General features: G+C 35.7%; 1 protein-coding gene across 1 annotated transcript in view; it reads right to left on the bottom strand.

The window, feature by feature from the left end:
* Positions 1 to 1,967, bottom strand: part of LOC107732448 (regulator of G-protein signaling 8-like) — a 28,278-nt gene extending 26,311 nt beyond the window's left edge. Inside the window, exon 1 of the mRNA XM_016543786.1 lies at positions 1,713 to 1,967. The gene's annotated coding sequence lies outside the window, so the exon portion shown is untranslated. The remainder of the gene's footprint in view (positions 1 to 1,712) is intronic.
* Between the last annotated feature and the right edge of the window lie 3,816 nt (positions 1,968 to 5,783).

Below are 5,783 nucleotides of genomic sequence, written 5' to 3'. Positions count from 1 at the left end.
ACGTCTTACCTCTGTGCTTGCCAACAAGGGTTTCTGCACCAAGTACTAAGTGATGTTTTGCTTGGGGATCAAATACTTATTTCACTCATTGAAATGCAAATCAATTTCTAACCTTTGTATAATGTGTTTTTTTTTCTGGATTTTTTGGTTGATATTCTGTCTCTATATGTTAAAATAAACCTATCATAAAAATTACAGACCCTTCATTTCTTTGTAAGTGGGCAAACTTACAAAATCAGCAGGGGATCAAATAAATATTTTCCCCACTGTAGTAGGGAAGTATGAGATTTTGGATGCAGAGTATGTGCCTGCACACACACTTAATACTTAGAACACGTAATACACATGATCATGATGTCACTGGTTTCAAGTTTTTGTAGTTTATATGAAGATGAAAGGTATAATTTTCTAAAATTTTGAAACCCATTTTCAAAAGTTAGCCTTTTCAGGCTGCCAAAACGCTGTTGTCATGTAAATGAACGGCCAAAATGCATAAAAGGTTTTCATTATTAGTTGAAAACGGTGTCGTGTAAACGCCCCCTAGTTAACAATAATAACCTTGCCTTAAATGACCCTGACAGGTGTTCAAATTCTGTGGAAATCAGATTTTTTTCTGCATGCAGATTTAATGTGGGTGTACAGATAAGTAATTCATGCACAATCAATTATGAATTAATAAAATTGATCAAAAATTATACAGACAATTAATTAAAACGAAAAATATTTTAGCATTCTATAATTTATAATGTTATATTATCAATAAAGTAATGCCAAAATGTCACTGATGTGCATTATTAGTAAGTGTAAGTGTTTTTGATAATAAAACTATAAAATTACACATCACATCATAAAAAAATATAAAATAAAATTACATATCACACATAAAATTATGAGTCTCTTACATTTTTATGTGCATTGTGCTTCCAATTTCATTTTAACTAATGTTAAGATGCTGTGCATTATTCACCATTTCAAAGTTATAATCATAACATCCGTGCGAAAGTGCCTTTAAAAAAGGATTCTGTACAGCAGAATGAAACGTATCTCCAGTGTGTCTCAAAAAGAGCAGTGGGTGGTGAGTGTGGGTGTTTCAAAGTCTCTCCTCATCTCTGTCACTTCCCCTTGCTGACATTTACAAACCTACAAAGCCCTCACAGTTAATGCTGGAGAGATGGATTAGCTGCCAAATCCCTTCAACAAACACAGTTTTCATTGTGCATGTCAGAAAAAAAATGTGTAGTTTACAGTTACAACGTAAATGATATCATGTACTGCTGATCACAGAACCGTGCTTCACTGAAAGATATGCATGACAATCACAGCTTCTGTCGAATCGCGATCTCGATTCCATTTCGATTTATCGTGCAGCCCTAATGTACATGTTCTTTATATTTTTTCTGCACTTTCTAATAAAAGTAATCTAGCATTTATGCAAACACAGATGAGTAACATTCACAAAACAACACCAGCAACAAAATAAAACAACAAAATACAATAAACTGCAAACTTCCCATCATTCATAAATGTTACAATGTGAAAGCCAAATGGATGATCTGTTTTGCTTTGTTATGCTTAATTCCCTACACAAGAGAAGACATGACATGAGGACAGATGGTAAGAGCTGTACAGTATGACAAATATCCTAGACACACAAAGCCAGTGTGAGCAAATTATGCAACAATCGATCAGGGATATGAATATGAAGCCTTTACCTTCACAGTTCACTGCCGTTGTAGATGACAGCTCTTTGATTCAGGCTGGAGAAGCTGCTTTATCCGACGGGTTTAGCGTGGCTCTGTTCTTGTGTAGAGATATCTTCTGTTGCCCACATGTAGCAATCATTACACAGCGTGTTCATCGGTGTGAAAGCGTGAGGGAGCGAAGAACGAAAGAGAGAGAGAGAGAGGAGGGAGAGAGATGAGACGAGAGGGGAGAAAACTAGGCAGAGGGAGAGGCTTTGTCAACACACTGGTCTCTTCGGAGATTCAAAGGGCATTACTATGCTGTTTTGTTTTGCTCCATTGAGGCTTTTCAGTGTCATGTTTGTGTTGCGAGGTCTCACGCTGTCAAACTGTTATTCTGCATGGATGTATGCCATAGACCAGAGGGAAATTTCAGGTCTAGTACGCAGGTTTTGGCCGAGGTAATGGGTTCCTTTGAGGAGAGGAACAAGGAGACTAAATCAAGCCGGCGTAAACATCAAAGCCACCTTTTCATCCCGCGCCCAGTGCTCAGCCTTCTCAGCTCTCCACTGGAGGCATATTATGTCCTCAAAATAGTGTTGTATCATCTTAGATGCTCATATGAACACATATAGGCACACGTGAATAATGCACAGTGGCCATGCTGCATGAATTGCAGGTTGCAGTCGAACTATTCAAAGCCTTCATTAGAGCTCGTTCACTGAAGAAAGCGAATGCACTGCCACTGAGAAAGACCTACAATATTAGAATCACTGTTTTAAAGGGAGTTGCCTTTGTCGCATCTTGAGAGCAAATATCCTGGCATTTTCACCACAAGGCTGAGGATGTTCCACTTGAAATAATATCTATATTAATAAATATATATATATTTTTAATTTAATGAAATAGCTTCACAAAGAGAATGATGTGGAGAGCCACCCTGCGGGTTCTCAAGGACGATGATAAGGTTTCATAAACTCTGCATGCATGTTAGAATTAGCCTCCCTCTGTGGGGCTGAGACTCACTTGGTGACTAATTGTCGAGGAAATGAATATGACAATGGACAATGGACAGTCTAGTAATGAATTTTTTCTCTTTTTTTCTTTCCCTTTTTCATTCAGTCTTACTGCCATTAGCATCAAGTTGCATGTTGAAGTGAGATTTCTTTGTATTCTCTGTGTGTCGAAGAAATGCTCGATACTTGTACACTGAAATAAATACTAATATTATTGGCCCTGTCCCAGATGGAACTCTAAACTCATGTGGTCTTCCTTTGAGTCTACACTTTCGTGACATAATGCTGCTTTAACTGTCGGATAGAAGTCTGAAATGGAACTCAGTCCGGGCTCGGCAGAAGTGTGTATCGAGGGCAAATAGCGGTCACAAAGGGGGGGCTCGCGAGCACCCTTCTGAAAGCTAAAATGACGGATGGAACCCCCTATGGTCTCTTAGCAGAATCATGCACACTGCAGCCATTGTAAGTCCATAAGTCCACTGTTTTAGTATTTTTCAGTCTTTTACTGTTACAATTATGATCATTTTTACAGTGTATCACATCTATTTTTTTTATTATATATATAATATATATATATACCCCCAAAAAAAAGAAAAAGAAAAAAAAAATCAATGAACAAAAAATACAAGAATGATTTGAATCAATCATCAGAAAACGATAAAAGCTGTAAAGATGTGCTGAGTTGCTGAACACTGTATCAGGATTAAGCCCACACACAGCTCAGACATTACACAATATGCTCTGCATTACCTATTTAGACTTCCTTTTTTTCCGGTCAGTGCAACACTTCCATCACCATTATCAGAATTAAATTTTTATTTTTATACACATTATCATGAGGTTACACAACAAGCAAACACACTTTCGGGTTCTTCAGTGTCTAATGATCAGTTACGCATTACACAATGTACACCGCCATGTGCACCAATGTACAACCATGTCCATATTCCAGGATGACAATGTCAAGATTCCTTTGACCCAAATGTGGAATAGTTTTTCAGGGAGCATGAATTTCATGTATGAATTGGCCACCACAGTTTACTGACCTTAATCCTATTGAAAGACTTTAAGATGTGCTGGAGTTGACTTTATAGAGAGGTTTGACTCTCTTTTTGTCAATATAAGATCTCAGCCAAAAATTTATGCAATTCTTGATGTTGCATAATGTTGTTGAAACAATGCCACAATGAAAGCACAATGTTATCAAAGCTAAAGGCAGTCCGACGAAATATTAGAGTGTGCGACTTTCTTTTGGACAGGTAGTGTAAAGTCAACTCCAGCACATCTCAAAGACTTTCATTGGGGTTAAGGTCAGGACTCTGTGGTTGTCAATCTGACACACAATTTGAGTCTGGTGAATCTTGGTAGTGTCATCCTGGAATATGGACATGGTTACGTCTTCTGGCATGGTTGTTTGAGAAATAAAAAGCAACACACTGCATCAGTTAGGGTTAAATACATGCCAGAAACATATTAATCACTGCAGTAATGATTCAGTTCTTTTTAAAGTCCAATTGCCCTTTTTTTAAGATGCTAATACTTTTATTCAGCAAGAATATGCAGCACAACATTGATAAAAATAATAAATGTTTCTTGAGCAGCAAATCAACATATAAGAAATATTTCTGAAGGATCATGTGACACTGAAGACTGGAGTAAAATTCATCTTTGTTCAATGTGTCCTTGTTGAAAAAAAGTAACTTTAGAATTGTAGTGTATCACAGTTTCCACAAAAATATGAAGCAGAACAACTGTTTTCAACATTGATGATAATAAAAAAAAAAATTCTTGAACACCAAATCAGCATATTAGAATGATCTCTGAAGGATCATGTGACACTGGAGACAGCTTTGCCATCGCATATATAAATGATATTTTAAATATATATTCAAATAGAAAACAGTTATTTTAAATTCAAATATTCCAGAATGTTCCTCAAATAAATGAAATTACACTGGATATAAATCTATACATAACTTCCCCTCAAAAGATATAAATATATTATTTAAATGTCTTTACGTTGCACTGACATAAATCTGTAAAATACCTTGTATAGTGGGTCACTGTGGACAGAAAGAGTGATTTTAGTCAGAGCTAGTAAGTAGGGTAGCTCTCAGCCACATAAATGCTGTTATCTGGTCAGAGGGAACATCCCAGTTTAATCAGCTTCAATGGTGGATTTACTAAGCTTTCAAATCGTTGGAAAAGCCTGATGTGATGAAGGCTGATGCTTTTTTTTAAATGAAAAGATATGACATCATACAGTATAATACAAAAATACATACAGTAAATGTCTAATTTGATGCCTTTGAATATAAAGTTACTACAAGATGCAGATGGATGCTACTAATTGTGTTGTATAGATACCAAAATCAAGATAAATTAACACATGACTTCACATTATCCACCTTATTTTTAAAGTGAGAGTGGTCGCAGCCATTTGTATCTTGAATGTGCGAGGCTTCCGGGGTCATTCTCTTCCAGTTATTTTACCTGTACAAAAACATTTGCTTTATATTGCAAACTAGTATTTGTTATCATATTATTTTAATTTATGATAAAAATCTTAAACATACTAGTTTGCAGTGTAGATAGATTTACTGTTTACTGCACTTTGTTATTCTTCTAGTTATTTACATATATATTGCCTTAGTGCCTACTGCCTACCTACTTTTTCAATGGCGTTGGTTCTGGAAGTATGTTTTTCCATTCATTTTCACATAGGGATTTTTAAAAAAGTGTTATAAGCCATGAACCAAGCCAACCAGCTACGAGGTGAATCACAACATTAAAAACTTTTATTTGAAGCAAAAGGTTTCACCAATAATTACGTAATTAAACACGATTATTAAAAAAAAAAGTTGAATTAATGTGAACAGATGACTTCAACAAAAGCATATACCATCAAATAACAATAATTATCAGTAACAATAATAAATAAATTTCCCTATGGAAACCCGACTGTTTCCGGTACCCGACTGATGAGCTTTATAGTGGCTAATGAACTGAAGGTCTCACACATTTAAAGAAAATAGCTTGCATCTGTGTTGCAAAATATGGTATATATATATATATATATATATAT

Source organism: Sinocyclocheilus rhinocerous, unplaced genomic scaffold (genome assembly GCF_001515625.1).
Source record: "Sinocyclocheilus rhinocerous isolate Xijiao unplaced genomic scaffold, SAMN03320098_v1.1 scaffold1150, whole genome shotgun sequence".
Classification (NCBI taxonomy): domain Eukaryota; kingdom Metazoa; phylum Chordata; class Actinopteri; order Cypriniformes; family Cyprinidae; genus Sinocyclocheilus; species Sinocyclocheilus rhinocerous.
The sequence above is the reverse complement of the archived record's forward strand: the minus strand, read 5'-3'. Positions and strand labels throughout refer to the sequence as shown.